Source organism: Hylobates moloch, unplaced genomic scaffold, assembly GCF_009828535.3.
Source record: "Hylobates moloch isolate HMO894 unplaced genomic scaffold, HMol_V3 SCAFFOLD_14, whole genome shotgun sequence".
Lineage (NCBI taxonomy): Eukaryota > Metazoa > Chordata > Mammalia > Primates > Hylobatidae > Hylobates > Hylobates moloch.
In genome coordinates, this window is record NW_026652289.1 from 34,677,224 (window position 1) to 34,703,933 (window position 26,710).

General features: G+C 39.6%; 1 long non-coding RNA gene across 1 annotated transcript in view; it reads left to right on the forward strand.

Annotated features, from left to right (window-relative positions):
* Positions 1–26,710, forward strand: part of LOC131381188 (uncharacterized) — a 104,548-nt gene that overhangs the window by 25,717 nt on the left and 52,121 nt on the right. Inside the window, exon 2 of the long non-coding RNA XR_009209742.1 lies at positions 8,355–8,444. This is a non-coding gene — a long non-coding RNA (uncharacterized LOC131381188). The remainder of the gene's footprint in view (positions 1–8,354; positions 8,445–26,710) is intronic.

The following is a 26,710-nucleotide window of genomic DNA, read 5'->3' on the forward strand; positions in this document are numbered from 1 at the left end:
AAACCCACAGTGCTGCCAGGGTTAGCCTGTACCCATCTCACAAGGGGAGAGAAGGAAAGGCAGGCAGGCCTGGGACCTATGATATGCCAAAAACAGTCACGATAACTGAATTTAAGATTCATGCTGTGGTCTCAAAATACATCACTAGAGAAGTCAGCTCACAGAGACATAACAAGAGGAAACTGAACTGTGAAAACTGGCAGGGACCCCCATCCACAGTCAGGCAACTTGGGGCCCCTGAGTTTTCACGAATCCACCTGTCCCTGCCTGGATGGGGCACAGGGTAGGGCACAAGCACAATTAGTAAACTCCCCCTGAGATTGCCCGGGCCACAGCCTTTAGCTCTCTGGTCCCTGGCCCTGGGAGCTCCTTCCCCGAGGTGGGACCTTCCATGTGTTCCTTGGTATAGACCAAGGCTACAGACCTCAGGGTCAGGAAGACAGCAGATGCTCAATAAGTGGTAGGCAGAACAGACAACAGATGTCAGCTCCCTATTCCTAGGAACTCAACTGAGCTGTGTGAAGATCTGGGAATGAGTCCTTGCTAATATTTCAAAAGATCCCAGCTGGGGCCACCTCTGCCCCTCCCAGTTCATCACGACCATCAGGATCCTCCTTCGATGCAGGAGACACGGAGGAGCAGGCCCAGTCCCCAGGAAGCCCATGGCCAGGGTCTCACCAATGGCTAGCAGCTCCTGTTTGGTGTCAACGCAGTGATTATTCTGAGAAGCTAAAGGGAACAAACAGTAAAGACATTATCACTGATGTTCGACATCACTCAGAAAACACTGAAAAACAGGTTATGAGTTTCTATGTAAGGAATTGTCTAGGTTTTGTAAACATAAGTATATAAATACACATCTAAAATACTCACATAAAAAGTAAGATATTTCCATTTATTATTGACCTCTGGGATGATATTTTCAGTACTTTAAAAATATCACTCATGATTTCTGTCAAGAATTCTGCCACAATTCCTATCTCTGATTTCTCTTTTACTCTGTACTTAATGTTTATTTTTTTCCTCTAGCCTCTGACCGCCTTTAAAATTTTGTATTAATTTTTGCTTTTTGGCAGTTTGATCATGATGTATCTAGGGGTGTGTATTTGTGTGTGTGAGAGAGGGAGTTTTATTTTTTATTTTTTTTATTATTTTTTTTTTTTTATTTTTTTTTTTGAGACGGAGTCTCGCTCTGCTGCCCAGGCTGGAGTGCAGTGGCGCAATCTCGGCTCACTGCAAGCTCCGCCTCCCAGGTTCACGCCATTCTCCTGCCTCAGCCTCTCCGAGTAGCTGGGACTACAGGCGCCCGCCACCACGCCCGGCTAATTTTTTGTATTTTTTAGTAGAGACGGGGTTTCACCGTGGTCTTGATCTCCTGACCTCGTGATCCACCCGCCTCGGCCTCCCAAAGTGCTGGGATTACAAGCGTGAGCCACCGCGCCCGGCCGGGAGTTTTATTTTTATCCTGCTTGTGGTTCTCTGAGATTCCTAGATCTGTAGTTGATCTCTTATGTTATTATTCAAAAACACTTAGCTATTATCACTTTGAATATTTCTTCTAGTACGTTTCCTCTATCTTCTCTTTTTGGAACTCTAATTCCATGAATGTTAGATATCTTAATATTGTCCCACAGCTCTTAGGAGTAATGAGTTTTTTAGTCTTTTTTTTTTCTCTTTATGTTTCAGTTTGGATAATTTTTATTGATCTATTTTCAAGACTACATCCTCAGTTGTGTCCAGCCTATTGACAAGCCCACTGAAGGAATTCTTTATCTCTGCTATCATGTGATTTTATTTCTGGCATTGTCTTTTGACTTTCCTATAGTTTAAAAATCTCCATCTATTTATGTATGTTGTCTTCCTTTTCTAACAAATCTATTAAAATATTAGACATAGTTACTTTAAACTCCTTGTTCAGTAGTTCTAACATCTGGCCTATTGATTGCTTTGCCTTTTGAAAATTATTAGATTGTCCTTACTTATTTGTCTTGAAATTTTTAATTGAATGCTGGACATTTTGTATAGAACATTAGACTCGAGGTAAAAGTATTTATGCCTGGAAATGGTTATACTTTTTCTGCCAGGCTGTTAGTGTGAGGGGTTGAGCTAATCTAATTGGAAGTTGATCCGGGTTTGGGTTTTGTTGTTATTGTTGGTACCGTCAGTGCATCTAAGGGTTCAAATTTTTGTAGCAGTAGGCTGCTTTTACCTTGTATTTAGAGTTGGGGCTCAAATGTTGAAGAGTTTTTGTTAGTTTTCCTTCTACATTTTCTATCAGCTATCTCTGCATGCCAGAAGCATGGTGGGAGGGTAGAAGGAGGTCTGTCAAACTCTGTTTTGTATTCAATTATGTGCTAGAGCTGTCTCATATAGGCTCATGAGAGCCAGTTATAAGCCTCTCTTTCCAACTTCATATTTGGTGAGGACATGTGGTACCTTCAAACAGGCCATAGTAGGAATATTTACACCATGGAAATTGGCCAACATTGCAAATCTGGGCTTTTTCTCCTGGAGAACTGCTAGTTAAATATTTACCAGCATACCACCTCTTGTATTTGCAATTGGTTTTGAAATGGAAATGATAATAATCCTCTTACAGTGTTAAAAACAAAATAAAACTACCAACAGAAAACGTCACAAACCTATGCTTCGTATTAGTGTAAGATCCCTTGCCCAAGACTGCTTATTGCCCCTCTCAGAGGTAGAGAGTTTTGATTCTGTCTCTTTCACTGCAGCAAGAGATCTTTGCCTGTGCCCTGGTAAAGTGTTTTCGGCCCCTTCCTCAAAGGAAGTCACCTTTTTCTTTCACTTCCCTCTGAGAAACTATAGATCTTTGTTCGTGCCCTTGTGGATGAAAAGACGTACTGTCCTTCCTGTGGCTTAAGGTTTTTGATTCATAGGAGGAAAGGGTATGGGAATGAAAGCAAAGTTTTGTGTATGACTTTTTGCTTCCATAGATCACCTCCTGATGCTTGCATGCCTGTGTCACCACAGGGGCCTTTTCTCAAACTACTGCCCAATCCCCAGTCTTTCTCATGAGAGGCTAGTGGAGGCCTTTGGAGAAGAGCTTGTGAGCAACTGCAGACTTCCCTTATGTCTGGAGTCCCCAGCTACTCCACACCCACATGCTAGCTCACACTTGGGCTTTAAGAATTCATTAAAATTTATCTGATTTTTTTCTTACAGGCTTATGTGGTGACCACCTCATCCTCCCAGGCTCTGCCAAATGTGAACAGTCCATATGTCTAATATCTCCTTGGAAGGACTGTCATTCATGGAAAATGGTTCACTTAGTTGCCTAGTGACCAAAGCTTTATGATGGGTTCATGAAAATCTATACTTTTAATAGATTATTCAGTTTTTTCTGATAATGTGGGAGTGACATTCTTTGCTGATTTCTATATCCTAAGTAGAAGCACATAAAAACTTCCCCATTTTGTTTTTGCCTTAAGTTTCTTGACTATATTTTATGTACAATAAACTGCACATATTGAAAGAATATAATTTGATGAGTTTGTCATATGTTCACACTTGTGAGATTATCCCCACAATCAACATAATGACCATAGCTACCACACACAAAAGTTTCCTCATAGCACTCATAAGTTATCATTCCTTATTCCCACCCTCATCCCTATACCCTGGCAATAATTGTTATGTTTTATGACTTTAAATTATCTTTTGATGAAAAAATAGATTCCAGATTTTATATAATTTTGGGATACAGTTGACAAATTGCACTTAAACTAGTACACATTGTAACATGGTCCTATTACTTTAAATTAATAAATATTTCACAGCACATCTGACTCATCTCAGGAGTTAGATATGAGTTGGGGTGGCCTAAACAGGCTCATACTCTGTTCAGTGAGATGAGTGCACTGACCAAAGGCTTGAATATCAGGTTACAATGTTACATTGCTATCCATGTTTGCAAATGTTTGTAATTTGTGTGCTTATTAATCTCAATTTCTACACTTACCTCATTGTGGGCCAGTAATAAGCAGTTTGTGGACTGCATTGGTCAATGGATCACACTATGAGTAGCATTGCCATATAATTTCCTAATGTAGATTTGTGGATTACATTCTTATAGTGTCAGTTGGTATGTTCTGTTTTTATTTTTAGATTAAAAACTTTTTTTTATTTTTTTGAGATGGCATCTTGCTCTGTCGCCCAGGCTGGAGTGCAGTGGCATGATCTTGGCTCACTGCAACCTCTGCCTCCTAGGTTCAAGCTATTCTCTTGCCTCAGCAGCCTGAGTAGCTGGGATTACAGGCATGCACCACTATATCCAGCTAATTTTTGTATTTTTAGTAGAGATGGGGTTTCACCATGTTGGTCAGGCTGGTCTCGAACTCCTGATCTCGTGATCTGCCTGCTTTGGCCTCCCAAAGTGCTGGGATAACAGGTGTGAGCCACTGCTTAAAAACTTTTTTTTAAAGAGAAGGGGTCTTCCTACACTACCCAGGCTGGTCTTGAACTCCCGGCCTCAAGTGATTCTCCTGCCTCAGGCTTCTGAGTAGCTATGATTATCGGTATAAGCCACCATGCTGGGATAACATATTCTAATGAATCCAATTTTTTGTAAATTGATGGTTCTAGAAGCTTGGTCTGATTCGTATTTTTTTTCAAAGTTATTTAGTCAGCGGTATTGTATATTTCCATTAGGGGGCATATTATGTCTGATTGCCTCTCTTGTTGTGATTTTAACAGCCTGTTGATAATCGTTGTCTAGACCCATTAGTTCATCAGGAGTTGCAAAATGATGTTATTCTAATTTTATCATTAAATTTTTTTAGCAGCTCAGATGCTTCTGTAAAAAGATACTTCCATTCAACAACTATTGGATTGTCTTGAGGTAGAGCTTAGAAGGAAAGGCTGGATAAATGCTTGACTCTTCTCTTTTATTTCACATTTTCGAAAACAAGGAGTTAGTGACCCAGCATCCTCTGAAGATGACCAATGAGTTTTTTAAAGAAATCATGAAACTATCAACTCATAGAAATATATTTGATAGGTTTAAATCCATTGCAGTCATTCTTATGATAAAATTGTACCTTCTCTGGCCAGTGGGAGATCCTTCAAGCTAGCTTCTGTGTCTTTTCAATCCTATTGGTGTTTGAGGACTTTTTAATTTTCTCATACAAAATGTTACAGGTTTATCTTGTCCATTTCCTGCTCCAGACTTGGAATTAGAAACCCTGATTTGTCTTTTTAATGGGAAATGGTATTTAGAGACCATAATCTGGGTGCTGGAGATCTAAATAATTTTAATGACTGCATGATACTCAAATTTATATCAAATTTAGTCAGTCACTTTCCAACTGATGGACAATTACTATTTTCACGTTTTCATCACAAGTCTTTACACATAACCCCTAGCTACTGAGCGTCTGCTTTCAGGCCTGGTGTTAGCCATTCAGCAGAAGGGAGAGGTTGGCAAAATAACAGGTTATGCTTGTTTCAGCACAGAGATACTCACAAGCCTTCAGATAATGTTACTTGTTTAATTTGTAGGGGTAGATATGTGGTGGGAACTCAAGTCAGGATAATTTTCATTCAATCTCCAAAACATAAATCTGAAAAGGGAGGACAAGAATAGATTCTTCACTATGAATTAATCATTGGAGGACTTTCCAGCTGTAAGATGAAGTGTCATCTGCAGAAGACCTTAGTCTTCTGCAGCCAAATCCTAAGGCCTTTCCAGACTCCATGAATTTTCCTGATCTTAGGAAGCAAGGTGGAATCTGTTACTGACTTAAGTGAACATTGCTGCTGAGCAGACATTATTTATCAATCATGGAGTCTATGAAATCTCTATGTACAAGAAGAAAACTGAAAAAAAATTTCTTTGATAATGTTTTTCTGATCACAGTGAAGTGCACAAACAGGTCATAATACCAAACTATAAAAAGGAGGTGGTATAATTAAAATTCCACAGAAGGCTATTTTATGTTGTTTTTTGGGAATAGGAGAGGGAATACAGTTGTAGGCAAAGTAGTGGTTTGATAATGAATATTCACAGGTGGCGCTAGAAAATCATACAGCTGCCTATTCCTGTCTATAAATTTAGCATATTTGCATAAAGAAAGATGCTTTTGTGGCTAAAATGTAGCAATAATTTAGAAAAATGATGTTTACTTACTGGAATGAAAGCATTTTTCCTTTTCTCTGCAAAACATGTTGCAAAAACCACTGTTAATTGTAATTCAGGAAGGAAGTGTTAAAAAAATAAGAATAAAAATGAATAAAGAAATTTAAAGAATAAAAAATATATCTCCAGACCAGAGAAATTTGATATATTTTGTTTACTGAATGCTTCACCTGTCTGAATATGTCGCTCATATTGATATCTTCTTTCTTTAATCAGGTAGGAATTTCCCAGGAGCAGTTCTTGGTTCTCATCTTTTTCTACTGCACAGTTTCTTTATTGGTGATTTTATGCAGTCTCTGGTTTAAATACTTTCTACATGCAGTGACTTTTAAATTCATATTTTCAAACTTGGCCTTACTAGTGTGGAGTACAGACTCCCTTACTAGAATAGCCAACAGTCTACTCAAATTCTCCATTTGAGAGTTTATGGATATTTCAGTCTTAATCTGTTTCAAATTAAGCTCTTGATCTTGTCCTTTAAATTTGCTCCCCTTCTAGTCTTCCCCATAGCAAGAAATAGTACCACCATTAATCCATTTGTTAGGGGAGGAGTCTTGGAGGCATAATTGACTATTACTTTTTCTTCACATCACACAGGACCTGCTATTTCTCCAGCCTCCATGACCATGGTAGTGGTATGTGACTAAGGAATATTTGCACTGTGTCCCCAAAGACGAGTACAAATTTTCTAAGTAGATAAGTGGTGCAAACCTAGTCTAGAGAGATTGAATGGCAAATACAAAAACTCTAAAGACACTTGATGTCTATAAATGTGTACGTACATACCCCTGGTAGATGTGGTTGTCTAGGAAGTTTACATACATGGAGAGTTTTAAGAATCCATTTCGAAATCTTCAACTTCCAGCTTTCCTAAAATGATTCTGCCTGTGAGGGAGTCAATATCCTTAATAGCCCTTCACTTTCCAAGGCATATGTCTCAGCCCTTCCAAATCTCACTTGCATGCGTTACTTGGATGCAATTCTCCTGCTCAGCCTCCCGAGTAGCGTATAAACCCCCATGGTGTTAAATAAAAGGATAAATTAAAATAATCAGGTTATTGTAACCCACAGTGCTCTCAAGTTTCTCCTGTTTTATACACAGTTCTGTTGAGGGTATTAGAAAGAGGGTATTTTTGCCTTTGTTGGGATGTTTTAAATTCAGAAGGGCAGACTTTGGATAAAATAGTGAAGGTCTTCTAAATGTAACAGAAATGTTATGTGAATTACCAACATTTTCAAGATGCACTGGACAAAACCAATGGGTATAAAATTTTCATGATTACATTTAAATTTAATGACCTTTTTTCAATAAGGTAATTAAAGCTTTTATTTAGTCATGTAATGAAATAGGTGTTCCAAATCCAGTCAATTCTTTCCCAATGAGCCATGTATGAGATGTCTACATGCAGAAATTAAGACTTGGCTAGAAAATGAGGGGCTGGAATTGGAATCAAGACCCATTGCATCACAAAGGCCCTGTTCCTTTTTTTTTTTTTTGAGATGAAGTCTTACTCTGTTGCCCAGGCTGAAGTGCAGTGGCAGGATCTTATATCTCAGTTCACTGCAACCTCTGCCTCCCAGATTCAAGCGATTCACCTGCCTCAGCCTCCCGAGTAGCTGGAATTACAGGCACCTGCCACCACACCCAGCTATTTTTTGTCCTTTTAGTAGAGATGGGGTTTCACCATGTTGCCAAGGCTGGTCTCGAACCCCTGACCTCAAGTGATCAGCCTGTCTCAGCCTCTCAACGTGCTGGGATTACAGGCATGAGCCACCACTCCCGGCCTAAAGGCCCCATTCTTGACTATGTGAATGTGACTTCTGACAGGTTTGTGAGTTATTTTATCATCTGTGGAATGTGCCTCTGACCAACAGCCATCCAGGGTACTAAGCTGAGAAAGTGCTTGGCTCATATTAATTGATTCTGCCTCTGCTCAGGGAGGCTGGTGAATCCATTGTCTCTAGACTGTAATTTTGGGAGTTGACAAGATTTTGTCTAGAAGTAAATAGCTCTCAGATAGTAATGATGATTTCATTGCTTGAAAATGATAGTTTGTCCAAACTTCTCCCAATGGACTCTCCTGCTTGGTCAGTCTTTCCTCATTTCAAGGAACATTTGAAGCATGACTGTTAAATGCTAAGTCATTTGGAAATGGAAGTCTACACTCCTGATTTCTTTTTCGTTCTGTTTTGACAGCTGAACTCGAGTATTTCGGGCCCTAAGAAGGAAGGACAAAGATCCCTGGAGAACTCTCCTGTAGTGTCCTTGTTTTGAGTAGCAATGGAGGTAAGTGCTTGTTTTGTTATGAGCTGGTTTCATGGTGCTGTACTTACTCCTCCTTAAATTCAGAAGGGAAATGGAAGGCAAACAGGCAAGCCTTGGGGTGAAGAATAAGTTCCAACTGATGCACCCCACCCCACCCCCAGTTAGTGGCACAGAAGCCTGGTGGTGGCTGCTAGCCTTTCCTTTTACCTACCTTTTGTCTTGTCCTGCTGAGGATGAAGCTTATTCTGCTTGCTGCATAAAGTTTCCTCTAAGGAAAGTGTTCTGACTCCAGCTGTGAAAGTGATTGATGTCCTTCTAGACTCCAGGGGCTTTTACAAACATCCACTGTCATTTTGAAGCAGAAAAAAAGTGCAAGTGTGTGTTGGGGATTGTGTGAAAAAACCATTATTCTTTATTTTATCAAAATGGGGGAGGGAAAGGAAAAAAAATGTAAGCATGAGTACTGGGCTTCTGTGATAAATAGGCTGCTTAGGTTTTAACAGTGAAGGCACTCTTTCTCAGGAGTGAATTTTTGGCCATTCATTCATTCATCTGGCAGATATTGAGACCCTATTATGCGCTGTACCTCATGTTGGCTTTGGGATAAGCAAAGATGAATAAAAGTGAGTGTCTATCCATGTGGTTCATAATCTTGTGGCAAATACATATGTTTAAATAAATTATATTATAATGCCATTTGAGATGTAACAAAGAGGAGGTGAGAATACTGCAGGAATAAATGATTCCTCCCTCGGCTGTCAAAAGAAGAAAGCCTGGGCTTTATAAAGGCAGTGACGTTTGAGTCTTCAAAGAAGCATTTAGCATCAGGACAAAGAGCCCAATCTGGACTCTTGCTCTGCCATCTCCTAGCTCTAGGGCCTGGAGCCATGCCCACACCTATAAAGGAGCATAATAGTGCCGTAGATTCATTGTGAGCTTTAAACGTCCACAAACAAAGTGCTGAATGCAGAGCTGTGCACAATGAATTATCTACCAGAGTGTGATCTAGCATCACGGTCCTGGCTATTGTTTACTGTTGTCATTAAAAGACAAGTAGGAATTTTTCAATCAAAGAGAAGGCGGAGTACAGATGAGAAACAGCATCTAATAAGCTGAATTGAAAAACTGTAGATAAGGGCTGGGGGGAATAACTCCCTCTGTGAATAAAAGGGGCTCAAGTCTCTTTGATTTTGGTTTGTATTTTGTGGGGTAGTGGTGTAGGGAGGTGTTGAAAACCTTTGAGGACACTTTAAAGAAGTGACTTGGTTCAAGTCATTTTAGTACCCATTCTCAGGAGGGGTGTGCTGAGGTGCACATCAATTGTGGGTGTTCAGAATGGGTGTTCAAATGCACTTTGTTTTTCTGATGAGAAACAGGAGGGCTGGATGACAGTTGAGTCAAAAGGTTTCAGGCATGTGTCAGGCTGGCACTGGGGTGGCAGCAAGGCTGGTGTGCTAATTGTGATCTTAATGAAAATGACTTGGAATCTCTTTTGCTTCTTTTCCCTTTAAATCAAGATTTGATTGGACCAGTAGTTCTCAGCCTTGGTTGTACATTAGAATCTCCTGGAAGACTTAAAAAATGCCAGTGCTTGCACCAGAGCCCCCGAGACTCTGCTTCACTCAGCCTGAGATGGGGTCCTTGGCCCTAGTACTTTTCAAAAGTCCCCCAGGTCCTCTTAATGAACAGCCAGGATTTATGGTTACTGTCTTGGGGAGGCTAAAGCTCACCTGTGTTGTGGTTTAGAAGGCCGTTGGCCATCCTTAGTGACACTGTGCCTTCTTTGTAGAGGTAAGGTTGTCTTTGTGATAATGTATTAAGTCCCTTTCTTTCTGGAGAGCACCTTTGGTAGTGATAAAGGATGCTTTTAGTAGATATGTGATACAGTGAAGATAATTCTGGTTTCTCTGGGCTGATTCTCTGCTTTCATCCAATCTACTCCTTTGCACTCAAATTTGGCTATCAATAAGAAGAATTTCTGTGCCTTTGAGTCTTGCCTTTGGAGGTGATGTAGGACCCTCTCTTTTGCTCTTGGTCTTCCTCTCTTCTCTCTGCCTGCTTTGCCTGGATTTTGAACATTTTGAGCCTTGAGGATGAATGGCCTTGGGCTGTCCAGGATTCACTTTCCTCTGTTCTCACATTCTGGGCTCTCTGAGTGGGATCCCTGGACTTTACAGCACTGTCCACAGAAATCCATTCTATCCATGGGCTCAGCCCACAGCCCACTCCCAGGTGTGGTCATTGCTGTCCAAAGGGCATTGTTTCTTTAGAAAATGCCTAAGGCAAGTCGGTCATTGAATTTGCTGTAACAAGTTCCTTTGAGAAGTATTAAATAATGCCTGCTGCCCAATAAAAAGTTAGATTGATATGAATTACTTTTTTTTTTTTTTTTTTGCCAAAAATAAGATTATTGGAATCACAGAGGGGAGGCTAGACCTTTTGATCCTCTGCTGAGTACCCCTTGGCAATTCTGACTTTTGGAGTGAATTCTGGGCAGGTTTACTCAGATTGTTTGAGTACAACGCCAAGGGCCTGAAGGTTACAAGTGGTGTTCCTGCGTTCTGCCTGCCAATCCTCAGAAACTGGCACTCTACCAGATGGAAATGTTCGAATGGCTCAATGCATAGTGATCATAGGGAATACAAGATAAAAAAATAATAGGAGAGAGGATCCCAGTATTAGAGGACTGCGGAAGTCTTCAAGTCTATCCATTTATCACCTGGAAAGTGTATACTTCATATATAAAGGATCTTACATATTTATTTTTGATGTTCCAGTAAAATTTCTTAGTTCTTTGACTATCTATTGTGAGAAAAAATCCATAAAAAGGTATGCTCTGATAACCACAATAGTTACAGATTATCGTCCTCTGCCTGGTAGAGCATTTAAGTATTAAAAAATCTAAGCATGACTGAAATAGAAATTTTTAAAAGTTACATAAAAAGTCCATGCACAGGGTTGGTAATTAGATATGTAATAGAGGTTACTATTGAAGTGGTGACATGATTAATTTCAGTAAGTAAAAGGTGGTGGTGAGCCCAGCCTTCCTCCAGCAAATGTTGGCTGCAAATGAAAGTTCACACATTGGGTTCCTCAGTAGAAAAGGTGTGGTACCTGTGGCCCCTTCCACCAGTAGCTGTTTAATAATGCAAGCCCATTAATCATGGAGGAAGATGGCACGGTGTTCCCTGCTCCCCACAGCAAAACCACACATGGTGTTGCTTCAAAAAGTGGGCATAATGATGAGTTCATGTCCTTTGTAGGGACATGGATGAAGCTGGAAACCATCATTCTCAGCAAACTATCGAAAGGACAAAAAACCAAACACCGCATGTTCTCACTCACAGGTGGGAATTGAACAATGAGAAAACATGGACACAGGAAGGGGAATATCACACACCGGGGCCTGTTGTGGGGTAGGGGGAGGGGTGGAGGGATAGCATTAGGAGATATACCTAATGTAAATGACGAGTTAATGGGTGCAGCACACCAACATGGCACATGGATACATATGTAACAAACCTGCACGTTGTGCACATGTACCCTAGAACTTCAAGTATAATAACATATATATATATGAAATATAATAACATATATATGAAATATAATAACATATATATATGAAAAAAAGTGGGCATAAATGTGGTTCCATTGCAAAAGAATTGGGAACATGAAACATTTTGTTTCCTTTTTCTCTCTTTTGGAAACATGTATTCTTTGGAAGGGTTAGGATGGTTGAAAAGTGGTTAAATAAACAGCACCGTCTGGCCATTGTCAGGTAGACTGTCTTGGAGTATTAGCTGTTTATTTCACTGACATATTCTGAAGGGTCTATAGGGGGCTCTTTCAGAAGTCAGGACCTCAATGTAATATACAAGCATTGATTCTGATATTTCCCTTGATAACAGTGCTCGACCATATTGGGGTCGTAAGTCAGTAAGGTTCATTGGCTCCTGTAATGCTCACTGTCACCAGTAATAAGTACAAAGGACTTGCTCTAAAAGCTGGCTTATAAAACTTTAAGGAAACTTGGATTGCTTAAGTGAACTTGCAAGGCTCTAGGGGGGCCAAGAAGGCCTTAGTTGTCTACTTATATTAATTTCACAGAGTTTAAAGGGTCAAGAAAGGCGGTCGGTGATGCTTATTAATTTATGAAAGACAGCGTCTTGTCTGTCTCGCTATCTCGCTTTGACCATTCTGCCCTTCCTTTTGGAAAATTTAATATAAATTAAACCTTACCAGACAAGAGTGCCCTAAAAGATTAAGTCTAAAGTTCACAGCTGGACTAAAAGGGTCCAAAGATGCTACGTTTTTTTGCTGGAACGATTTCATTTGAAGTGATGTTTGAACAATAGAGCCACAGAGTGGACATAAAACATGAGAAGCAAAAGCAATTAGAGGCATACTGCAGTTAGTCAAGGATTAGGATATTTAAAAAATATGAGATATACTTGCTTCTAGGGATTTCTTTTCTTCTTCATCCAAGTAATAATGGCTTGTAACAAGAACATTTTCCTGGCTTTAAGTGGGGGCATGGTTCTTGTTAAGATGGAAATGTTTGTGTGTCACAGCAATGTCTCAAAACATATCTGACTGCTGGGGCCAAACCTTGCTGAGGAGTGAGAAAAGGGACATGGAATATTGCCATAGAAATAAAGCCAGTCTTCCTAATGGGACTGCTCCTTTTTGGCTGATTTTCTTTTGGATAAAGAGGGAAGGCCACAATCACGTAAAGGCAGACATTTAAAAATGCAGTACCTATTTTAGTCCTCACAAAAAAACGTTGAATTATTTCCTCAATTTACAGATGCAGGTCTTGAGATTCAGACTAATACATTTTCTGAGGTTTCTACATCTAGTAATTGCCCGAGGAGTACTAGAAAATAAAGGAGTCCTCCCACCCCTACCCAAAACCGAGGATCAGATTGAAGGCCACCACTGCCATGCTAGTGGCTCTTCTTCTAGGAGGCCTTTTTGAGCAATGCATCCAAAGGAGGGAATAGCCAAGACCCTGACTGAGGGATGAGAACTAGATCAGCTTGGTTGCAGTGCAGTGGGCTTGGAGGTGTGAAGGGAATGAAAAGTAGAGTGGAAAGGTAGCAGGCAGACATGCAGGGTTAAGTAGGCTAGTATTTGATTTTTATTCTAGGAGCAGTGTGAGATATTTGGAGGGTTGAAGCAGGAGATACTCAGATTTGTTAGAAAGGTTACATGAAAGACCACCACTTCCTGTTTAGATGAAGTAGTTGGTGGCAGATTAAGCTTCTATAGAGAACAACTAAAAAAGCTGGATAAAATATAGAAATCATCAGTGAGAAGGTAGTAGAGAGCTGCTGAGGCACAGAATAGAGTAGAGAGGACTGTGAAAAAGTGAGCTGACCTCTGCAGCCTCTTTTAAACTAGGTTCTTCTAGGTACTGCAAGAAGCTAAAAATTCAGAATTTTCACTAGTGGTAGGCAGCTACTAGACAGTAAAGAAACAAGTAGAACTTCTGGAAGAGACTTGATAGTCCTCTAAGATGTGGGTAATGTTTCCCCTAGGGAAACTGAATTCTGAGACTATATGGAGTGGGGTGGCCAAAAACCTTAACAGAAGTCCTCTGAAAAATACACAACAGAGTTCACCAGTCTTCATAGTGTCAAAAGATAAAGATTCGAGTTCAGCACTCACTGTGGGGAAGAGATCCACTGAACACACCAGACTCAGTTGAAAATCTTGGAGGCTTGTACCTTAAATGAAGGCAAACAGAAAGTAGATTGAGCCTTACTTTGACTGCAACACAGAATCAATATAGCATAGTGTGTGATTAGATTTGGGTGAGCAACTATTACTCTCTTTGCCTAAAGGAGGGAGAGGTATATGGTCCTTGGAGGAAAATAATGTCACTTGGAGTCTTCAAGCTATAGAAACAGTATCTATTACATTAATAATTTTTAGACATGCCAAAACAGATGCTCACATGATTGAAAATCAAGAGAAAAACAATCAAAGGGAATAGGCCCACAGGGGATCCAGATATAGAAGTTTGTCAACAAAACTTTTAAATAGCTTGATATATATTTTTAAGGACATGGAGAAAAAAGCCAAAAACAGAGAGGATGAGTAGAGATCCCAATTTATAAAGCACATGAGTAATTCTAGAACTAAATAGTACAATGTCAGTAACAGAAATTTGGACATAAGAATAAGCAGAATTAGTGAGCTAGCAGAAAAGTCAACTGAATATCTCTGTGCTTAAGCACAGAGAGCAAATAATAAGTAATACAGAAAGGAGTATTAAGAAATATGAGGCTCACTCAATAGATCTAACATATAAATGGAATTCCAGAAGGAAATAAGAGTGAATGAAGCAGAAGCAATATTTAAAGGGATAATTCCTGAATATTTTCTATAACTGATGAATGATATTAATTTATAGGTTTATGGAAGCTCTGCGATGTCAAGAAGTGTAAATATGATATCACCATATTTTATTAGAAGTAAATATTGAGTACAACTGCAAATAACCACAGAAAAAAATATAATGCACATTATCACCATCCTGGCTAACACGGTGAAACCCTGTCTCTACTAAAAATACAAAAAAATTAGCCGGGTGTGGTGGCGGGCATAGTCCCAGCTACTCAGGAGGCTGAAGCAGGAGAATGGCGTGAACCCAGGAGGCAAAGCTTGCAGTGAGCCGAGATGGCACCACTGCACTCAAGCCTGGGCCACAGGGAGAGACTCTAAAAAAAAAAAAAAAAAAAAAAAAAAAAAGTGCACATTATCTTCAAAGGAACAATAGTTTTGATACCTGAATTCTCAACAGGAACAATGGAAGCCAGAAGACAGTAGAAGAATATCTTCAAAGTACTAAGAAGAGCTCTTTCGCCTCCAGAAAAGAGAATGGATTTTGGAGTTAGAGTTGGCTACAGAGGATACAGGAAGAAAAATTAGTAGGTTTATAGAGTATTATAGTTTCTTCTAAGAGGTGATTGTGGTTTACACTAGAGTGATGATGATGGAGATGAAGAGAAGTGGATTGATTAAATAAATATTTTGGAAGTCAAAACCCTCAAGAAATAAAGCAAACCAACCAATCACTTCCCATCGCCCCCAAACACTCTGTCTCATCTTCATGATTATTTTCTTTTTTTCTTGAAGGTTTTCTTAGCCACCTCATGGACCATCTGGTTGGCTGAGATGAAAACACATATGTTCCATAAGATAGTCTCTTCAATAACCAAATTCTCTCTCATTCTTGTCTTCACTTCTGATGCTTAGATAGGGATTGAGTGCATTTCTGTTTCTCTGTGGAGAATTCCATGTGACACCCTGATAGAGATGTTGGTAGGGGGCATTAGCTCCCATCCCCAGTCCTATCTTATCCAACTTTGTATAGTTAGAGTATGGGTTTATGGACAAATGGATATTCACTAGGCCAGGGGCTGTATTAGGTAGATGTGGTATCTTTTTTGGAGTCCTTCAGTTCAGAGAAGTCTGGACAAAGGAAACTAATTTCAGGTCTGACTTAACTGAATCTTGAACACTGTCTCTGTCCATTACTCTTTGTGCAAGCTTGGGGCTCAGTTTCTTTTATTTGGAAAGTGGAAGGCTGGGCATAGTGGCTCACACCTGTAATCCCAGCATTTTGAGAGGCCGAGGAGGGCAGATCACCCGAGGTCAGGAGTTTGAGACCAGCTTGGCTAACATGGTGAAACCCCATCTTTGCCAAAAATACAAAAATTAGCCAGGTGTGGTGGCATGCACCTGTAATCCCAGCTACTCGAGAGGCTGAGGCCAGAGAATCACTGGAACCTGGGAGGCAGAGGTTGCAGTGAGCCGAGATCACACCACTGCACTCCAGCCTGGGTGATAGAGTGAGACTCCATCTCAAAAAAACCAAAACATTGAGAGGCTGAGGCAGGCAGATCACGAGGTCAGGAGATTGAGACCATCCTGGCTAACACAGTGAAACCCCGTCTCTACTAAGAATACAAAAAATTAGCCAGGGGTGGTGGTGGGCTCCTGTAGTCCCAGCTACTTGGGAGGCTGAGGCAGGAGACTGGCATGAACCCAGGAGGCAGAGCTTGCAGTGAGCGGAGATCATGCCACTGCACTCCAGCCTGGGCAACAGAGTGAGACTCTGTCAAAAACAAAACAAAACAAAACAAAACAAAACAACTCCCCCCCCCCAAAAAAAACAACAACCGCCAAACAAACAAAAAAGAAAGTGGGAATGGAGTCTGGCAGAGCCTTTCTGTCTAGCAACTGCCATCTCAGTTCCAGGTCCTGTCTCCATTGGTCTGGCTCCTCTATTCCTAGAGGCCCCAGCTGGCTCTGTGGCAGCCTCTGTGCCTCTGTGACCTGTAGGTACTGGGAGATTTGTAGGGCAGATGCCAGGACATGGAAACAGATGGGAAGACCAGAACACTGAAAATCAGTTCAAAAATTCTGGAAGTAATCTGAGAAAGCTTAATTGAAAATGTGGCTGTTGGAAGACGCTGCCTACCCACTTTTGCAGATGGATGCCTGCCAGTGCTTCTGCCAGCATGCATACAACAGGGACCCACAGTCACCCTGCTGGAGCACTTTTGCTGCTGGCAACCCCTGTCCGAGTGTTGCTGCCAGCAGACTGGGAATGCCTAGGCCCCCAGCGTAGTAGGTGGTTAACCTTGAGGGGCCAGAGAACGTATCTGTGAGCCTAGTCCCAGTCCCCCAGGGTTAGAACATGCAGTCCAGGAGTGCTGAGCTTAGCCTTGGCCCCCTGGAAGCATGCAGAAGCAAAGCCATTCAAGTTAACCCAACTTATAGCATAGTAGAGGTGTCAAGGACATCAAAGAATACGAAAGCAAAAAACCCTATACAAAGATGGCAACTTCAAACATTAAAGGAACATCAGCCAACACAGATGAGAAAGAACCAGTGCAAGAACTCTGGCAATTTTAAAAGCCAGAATGTCTTCTTATCTCCAAACAATCGCACTAGCTTCCCAGCAATGGTTCTTAATCAGACTTAAATGACTGAAATGACAGGTATGGAATTCAGAATCTGAATGGCAAAGAACTCATTAAGATACAGGAAAAGGTTGAAACCCAATCCAAGGAACACAGCAAAATGGTCCAAGAGCTGAAAGACAATGTAGCCCTTTTGAGAAAGAACCAAACCAAACTTCTGGAAATGAAAAATTCACTTCAGGAATTTCAGAATGCAATGGGAAGCATTAATAACAGCAGAGACAAAGCTAAGGAAAGAATATCAGAGCTCAAAGACTGTTCCTTCACATTAATGCAGGCAGACAAAAATAAAGGAAAAAGAATAAAAAAATGAACAAAACCTCTGAGAAATATGGGATTATGTAAAGAGATCAAACCTATGGCACATTGGTATTCCTGAAAGAGATGGAGAGAGAGCAAACAACCTGGAAAACATATTTGAGGATATTGTGGATGAATATTTCCCCAGCCTTGCTAGAGAGATTGACATACAAATTCAGGAAATTTGAAGAACCCCTGTAAGATGCTATACAAGACAACCATTGCCAAGACACATAGTCATCAGATTCTCCAAAGTCTGAAATTCTCTTTTTTGGTTATATCTCTGCCAGGCTTTGGTATCAGGACGATGCTGGCCTCATAAAATGTGTTAGGGAGGATTCCCTCTTTTTCTATTGATTGGAATAGTTTCAGCAGGAATGGTACCAGTTCCTCCTTGTACCTCTGGTAGAATTCGGCTGTGAATCCATCAGGTCCTGGACTCTTTTTGGTGGTAAGCTATTGATTATTGCCACAATTTCAGAGCCTGTTATTGGTCTATTCAGAGATTCAACTTCTTCCTGGTTTAGTCTTGGGAGGGTGTATTTGTCGAGGAATTTATCCATTTCTTCTAGATTTTCTAGTTTATTTGCGTAGAGGTGTTTGTAGTACTCTCTGATGGTAGATTGTATTTCTGTGGGATCAGTGGTGATATCCCCTTTTTCATTTTTTATTGCATCTATTTGATTCTTCTCTCTTTTCTTCTTTATTAGTCTTGCTAGCAGTCTATCAATTTTGTTGATCTTTTCAAAAAACCAGCTCCTGGATTCAATTAATTTTTTGAAGGGTTTTTTGTGTCTCTATTTCCTTCAGTTCTGCTCAGATTTTAGTTATTTCTAGCCTTCTGCTAGCTTTTGAATGTGTTTGCTCTTGCTTTTCTAGTTCTTTTAATTGGGATCTTAGGGTGTCAGTTTTGGGTCTTTCCTGCTTTCTCTTATGGGCATTTAGTGCTATAAATTTCCCTCTACCCAAATTCAATGTGAAAGAAAAATTCTTAAAGGCAGCTAGAGAGAAGGGGTAGGTCACATACAAAGGGAACCCCATCAGGCTAACATTGAAACTTTCAGCAGAAACTTTACAAGCCAGAAGAGAGTGGGGGGCCCATCTTCAACATTTTTTTAAAAAAGAAATTTCAACTAAGAATTTTATATCCAGCCAAACTAAGCTTCATAAACAAAGGAGAAATAAAATCTTTTTTTCAGATAAGCAAATGCTAAGGGAGTTCATTACCACCAGACGTGCTTACAAGAGGTCCTTAAGGAAATGCTAAATATGCAAACAAAAGACCATTATGTGCCTCTCCAAAACACACGTATGTACATATCCCACTGAAACTCTAAAACAACCCCATAATCAAGTGTACATAATAATGAGCTATTAATAACAACATGATGACAGAGTCAAATCCTCACATATCCATATTAACCTTGAATGTAAAGGGGCTGAATGCCCCACTTAAAAGACACAAAATGGAAAGTTGGATAAAGAAGCAAAAACCCAATTGTATGCTGTCTTCAAGAGACCCATCTCACATGCAAGGACACTCACAGGCTCAAAGTAAAGGGATGGAAAAAGATATAGCAAGCAAACAGAAAACAAAAAAGGGAGGAGTTGCTATTGTTATTTCAGACAAAACTGACTTTAAACCAGCAATGATCAAAAAGGACAAAGAAGGGTATTACATGAGATGTGTATATTTATGTATGTATATTTTTAAATTTATGTATGTGTATATTATGTATTACATGTGATGTGATATTTATGTATGTATATGTATATATACATACATAGATATGTATGTGTCTGTACAGATACACTTGACTGAATGGACCAGAAAGACATCTACAGAATATTCTACCCAATGACAACAGAATGTACTCTTCTCATCTGTACACAGCATATACTCCAGGATCGATCATTCATACTCTCAGTCATAAAAAAATTCTTAAAAAATTAAAAATATCTGAAATCATACCAACCACACCTCTTATGCCATAGGGTAATAAAAGTAGAAATCAATGCCAAGAATATCACTGAAAACCATATAATTGCATAGAAATTAAACAACTTGCTCATGAATGACTTTTGGTAAAGAATGAAATTAAGGCAGAAATAAAAAAATTATTGAAACTAATGAAAATAAAGATACAACACACCAGAATCTCTGGGACATAGCTAATAAGGTGTTAAGAAGAAAGTTTATAGTGCTAAATGCCTATCTCAAAAAGTCAGAAAGATGTCAAATTAACAACCTAACATCACACCTAGAGGAACTGGAAAAACAAGAGCAAACCAACCGCAAAGCTAGCAGCAGAAGAAAAATGACCAAACTCAGAGCTGAACTGAAAGAAATTGAGATGCAAAAATTCATACAAAAGATTGATGGACCAAAAATTGGTTCTTGGAAAGAATAAATAACATTGCTAGACCACTAGCTAGATTAATAAAGAAAACAAGAGAAAAGATCCCAATAAACAGAATCAGAAATGACAAAGGTGACATTACCACTGACCCCACAGAAATACAAAGAAACTCTGAGAGCATTACAAACACATCTATGCACACAAACTAGAAAACCTAGAAGAAATGGATAAATTCCTGGAAACATGCAATCTATCAAGATTGAATCAGGAAGAAATTGAAATCCTGAACAGACCAATGACAAGTTCTGAAACTGAATTAGTAATTAAGAACCTAGCAACCAGAAAAAAACTCTAAACAAGACAGATTCACAGCTGAATCCTACCAGACATATAAAGAAGAGCTGGTACTAATCCTACTAAAATCATCTCAAAAAATTGAGGAGGATGAACTCCTCCCTAACTCATTCTATGAGGCCAGCATTATTCTGATACCAAAACCTGGCAGAGATACAACAACAAAGGAAAACATCAGGCTGATATCCCTGATGAACATAGATGAAAAAAACCTCAACAAAATATTAGAAATCAAATGTAGCAGCACATCAAAAAGTGAATCCACCGCAATCAAGTAGGCTTTATTCCTGGGATGCAAGGTTGGTTCAATGTACACAAATATATACATGTGATTCATTACATAAACAGAACTTAAACCACATGATCATCTCAGTTTATGCAGAAAAGTCTTTTGATAAAATTAAACATCCTTTCACGTTGAAAACCCTCTACAAACTAGGCATCAAAGTGATATACCTCAAAATAAGATCCATCTATGACAGACTTACAGCCAACATCATAATGAATGGGCAAAAGCTGGAAGCATTCCCCCTGAGAACTGGGACACAACAAGGATACCTACTGTCACCACTCCTATTCAACATGGTACTGGAAGTCCTAGCCAGAACAATCAGGCAAAAGAAATAAATAAAAGGCTTCCAGATAGGAAGTGAGGAATTCAAATTATCTCTCTTTGCAGATGATATGGTTCTATACCTAGAAAACCCTGTAGTTCCTACCCAAAGGCTCCTAGAACTGATAAACAACTTCAGTGAAGTTTTAGGATACAAAATCAACGTACCAAAATCAGTAGCATTTCTATGCATCAATACTGTCCAAGTTGAGAGCTAAATCAAGAATGCAGTCCCACTCCCAATCACAATAGCCATAAAAAGAATGAAATACTTAGGAATACAGCTAGCCAGGGAGGTGAAAGATCCCTAGAATTAGAATTACAAAACACTACTAAAACAAATCAGAGATGACACAAATGGAAAAGCATTCTGTGCTCATGGATTGGAAGAATCAGTATTGTTAAAATGGCCATACTACCCAAAGCAATTTACAGATTCAATGCTATTTCTGTCAAACTATCAGCATCATTTTTTTTCACAGAATTAGAAAAAGAAACTATTTGAAAATGAAGATGAGACCAAAAATAAAAGCCCAAATAGCCAAAGCAATCCTAAGCAAAAAGAAGAAAGTCAGAGACATCACACTACCTCACTTCGAACAATAATACACTACAGTAAACAAAACAGAATGGTACTGGTACAAAAACAGACACATAGATCAATGGAACAGGCCAGAGTACCCAGAAATAAAACTGCATAGCTATAACCATCTGATCTTTGACAAAGTTGACAGTAACAAGCAATGGGGAAAGGACTCCCTATTCAATAAATGGTGCTAGGATAACTGGCCAGCCACATGCAGAAGATTGAAACTGGACCCCTTCCTTGCACCATATATAAAAATCAACCTAAGATGTGTTAAAGATTTAAATGTAAGACCTAAAACTATGAAAACCCTAGAAGGAAACATAGGAAATATAATTTTGGACACAGGTCTTGATAAAGATTTCATGTTGACATCTCCAAATGCAATTGCAATAAAACACATATAGACAAGTGGGACCTAATTAAACTAAAGAGCTTCTGAAAGCAAAAGAAACTACAACAGAGGCCGGGTGCCATGGTGCACGCTTGTAATCCCAGCACTTTGGGAGGCTGAGGCGGGCGGATCACGAGGTCAGGAGATCGAGACCATGGTGAAACCCCGTCTCTACTAAAAATACAAAAAAAAATTAGCCGGGCGTGGTGGCGGGCGCCTGTAGTCCCAGCTACTCGGGAGGCTGAGGCAGGAGAACGGCGTGAACCCGGGAGGCGGAGCTTGCAGTGAGCCGAGATTGCATCACTGCACTCCAGCCTGGGCGACAGAGCGAAACTCCGTCTCAAAAAAAAAAAATAAATAAAAGAAACTACAACAGAGCAAATAGACAACCCACAGAATGGGAGAAAATATTTGCAAACTATGCATACAACAAGGGTCTAATATTCAGAATCTATAAGAAACTTAAACAAATCAACAAGCAAAAAGCAAACAGCCCCGTTAAAAAATAGGCAAAGAGACCCGGGCGCAGTGGCTCACGCCTGTAATCCCATCACTTTGGGAGGCCAAGGCGGGCAGATCATGAGGTCAGGAGATCGAGACCATCCTGGCTAGCACAGTGAAACCCCGTGTCTACTAAAAATACAAAAAATTAGCCAGGCGTGGTGGTGGGCGGCCAGTAGTGCCAGCTGCTGGGGAGGCTGAGGCAGGAGAATGGCGTGAATCCAGGAGGCAGAGCTTGCAGTGAGCCAAGATCATGCCACTGCACTCCAGCCTGGGCGACAGAGCGAGACTCTGTCTCAAAAAAAAAAAAAAAAAAAGGCAAAAAATATGAACAGACACTTCTCAAAAGAAGACATACACACAGTCAGCAAGCATATGAAGAAAAGGTGCTCACTATCACTAATCATCAGAGAAATTCAAATCAAAGCCACAATGAGGTACCATCTCACACCAGTAAGAATGACTATTATTAAGAAGTCAGACAATAAAAGATGTTAGTGGCATTGCAGAGAAAAGGCAATGCTTGTACACTGCTGTTGGGAATGTAAATTAGTTCAGCCACTGTGGAAAGCAGGTTGGAGATTTCTCAAAGAACTTAAAAGACAACCACCATTTGACCCAGCAATCCCATTACTGCTTATATATACCCAAAGAAATATGTCATTCTACCAAAAAGACACATGTACTCTTATGTTCATTGCAGCACTATTACAATAGCTAAGACAAAGAATCAACCTAAATGCCTATCAATGGTGGACTGAATAACTAAACTGTGGTACATATACACCATGGAATGACATGCAGCCATAAAAAGAAGAAAACCATGTCCTTTGCAATGACAGGGATGCAACTGGAGGCCATTATGCTAAGTGAATTAACACAGGAACAGAAAACCAAGTGGGTATGCTCACTCATACTGGGCTAAACTTTAAGTACACATGGATACAAAGAGAGGAACAAGAGACACTGAGGCTTACTTGAGGGTGGAGAGTGGAAGAAGGATAGGGTATAAAAACTACCTATCACGTACTATTCTACTATCTGGGTGATTAAATCATTTGTACACCAAACCCCGGTGATACATGATTTACCTATGTAATGAACCTGCACGTGTATCCTCTGAGCCTAAAATAAAAGTTTAAAAAGGGCCCTTTGTGATTATATAACATATTAACAAGTCCCAGGGATTAGGATGTAGGCAACTTTGGGTGCTAATTTTTAAGCTTAATACAGTTTGATTTTTTTTATTGGGGTAAAATATACATAGACATAAAATTTACCATTTTAACCATTTTTAAGTGTACAGTTCTGTGACATTAAGTACCTTCACATTACTGTGCAACCATCACCACCACCCATCTCTGGAACTTTTTCTTCTTCCCCAACTGAAACTCAGTACATGTTTAACACTAACTCCTTATTCCACCCTCTGACCCCACCCGCCCCCGACCCGGATGCCATCCACCTTTCTACTTTCTGTTTCTATGAATTTGACTACTCCAGATACATCATATAGGTGCAATCTGAAGTATTTGCCCTTTTGTGACTGACTTATTTTATTTAAAATAATGTCCTCAAGGTTCATTTATGTGGTAAGCTTGTGTCAGAATTCATTCTTCCATTGTAGTAGATACCACATTTTTGTTTAGTAATTCATCTGTTGGTGGACATTTGTGTTATTTTTATGTCTGACTATTGTCAATAATGGTGCTATAAACATGAATATACAAATATCTGTTGGAATTCTTATTTTTCTTACTTTTTTTTCAATGCCCTCACTTTTACAGTATCTTTACTTTTGGGTATATGTCTGGAAGTGGAATTGCTGGATCATAAAATAATTTTACCTATTTTTTGAAGAATTGCCATACTGTTTTTGACAGTGGCTCTACTATTTTACATTACTACCAGTGATGTAACATGACTCTGCTTTCTCTCCATCCTTTCTGCTATGGTTTCAATGTTTGTCCCTTCTGAAACTCATATTGAAACTTAATATCCAATGTAGCAGTATTGAGAGATGGGGACTTCAAGAGGTGATTGGGTCATGAGGGCTCTGCCCTCAGGAATGAATTAATTCACCCATGGACTAATGGATTAATGGATTCATAGGTTATCAGGAAGTGGGACTGGTGGCTTTAAAAGAAGAGGGAGAAAGACCTGAGCTAGTACACTCTGTCTCCTCATCATGTGACGCCCCGTGGCACCTTGAAACTCTCCAGAGTCCCACTAGCAAGAAGGTCCTCATAAGATGCAACTGCTTGACCTTGAACTTCCCAGTTCCAGAACTGTAAGAAATATATATATATACATATATATTTTTAAAAAGTAAATTACCTAATTTCATGTATTCATTTATAGCAACGGCAAATGGACTAAGATACTCTCCAGAAACTTATTTTCTGTTTTTTGATAATAACCATTCTAATGGGTGTGATATGTTATCCCATTGTGGTTTTGATTTGCATTTCCCTATTGATTACTGATATTGAATATCTTGTCCTGTGTTTATTGACCATGTGTATATTTTCTTAGGAGACAAATTTCCTTTTCTCATTTTAACATCAGGCTGTTGAGGGGTTTTTCATGTAATATCATGTTACCATCTAATCACATCATATTAATGCCACATTACAGCAGTGGGAGGAAAGAAACTCAAACCTCTCCTTTTAAGTGAAACTCCCCGGAAGAATCACACAACACTTCCACTTACTACTCAGTTGTCAGATGTTGGTCACATGACCACACCTCTGCAGGAGAGGCTGGGAAATATAGTCTTACTGAGTTAACCCTGTGGAGCTGTGTGGGTAAAGAGGAGAGAGAAAATGCATCATTGGAAGTCAACTTGAAGTTTCTTTCACACTTTTGCATACCTTCAACATAAAACTGTATACATGAACTCTTTTGAATTTTTAATTTTATGTCCATACTGTTGGATAATGATGCATATAAAAATAATAAACAAATGTTGGACACTCATCATTGCTACAGAACAGTATATACATCCTCAGGAGACTTGCTGGAATGAGCACAAATGGCTCCAGTGAGTTCTGAGCTTTTTAACTCAACTCCAGTCCAATGCCCTTTGGGGTGCCCAAACCTTTCACTGGTAAGTGGTTGGGTAATCTTTTATTTCTACATGCTAGCTTGCCTTTGAGGACACATTGCTTTGTTAGGCATTTGTATATGATCTCATGGCACGTGACCCACTAAAAGGGAGCAGGCTTGGGCAAAACATCAGATGGAAATTTATGCAGCTTATCTGGCCTACCCATCTGGTCACCAGAATCCTGACTGCAGTGTCTCCTTGGAATTCACCAGGCCCATAGATCTAACTATAGAAAAATCTGAAAGGAATATTTAGCATGGATCTAAAAGAGTCAACAAAAGGGTTAAAAAGTGAAAACAAATTCAAAGCTTACTATGAGTTAAATCTAACAAAGACATATGCATTCACATGCATATATTATGGGTAATCCTTCTTTATGAAGACATTACCGAAATTCTTAGTCATGTGTGGCTAAGGAAACTCTCTTTGTCCCATCCAGTTCAGGTCCTCTTCTTTATTACTCAGGTATTTCTCTTCTTTGTGTCTAGTTTGTTCATGTCCTTTGCCTTTGCTTTAGAATTTGCTTCTTTGATTAAGATTTCTCAGAATTGCTATAAGCTATGACTCATACTCGCTTTCCCCCAAAGTGATCATCAATTATATTTTTTAGCTCCAAGGGTGTACAGGTCCATGCAATGCTGAAATTTAGTAAGGCTTTCTCTCCTTCAAAATCAGGCTGCCATATATTAGCTTCTGGGAGCATTGCCTGTTTGCTGCAGGTTCCATGCCTTCTCTTCTCACCACTGAGCCTAGTGTTGGTAATCAAAGGTTCAGTTATTAAGTAGTTATCATGCATATAAAACATGTTTCTACCATGGGAAGTCCATAATCTGGTTGATAGTAATGATTCTGGAATAATCTTATAATTTGGTCTTCCAAAGCAGATCTAAGAACATCTTGAAGCACATTTTTCTCAAGTTTGGGAGCCAAATGTTTTACTTTTTAAAAAAAGTTTTCTACGTAGATGGACTTGGAGAAAAAAAAAGTTAAATCGAGGAATACTTACATCAGACGTTTGCTGACTATTGGACACCATGCATGATCAACATATGTTTGCTCATCTACTTCAACTTC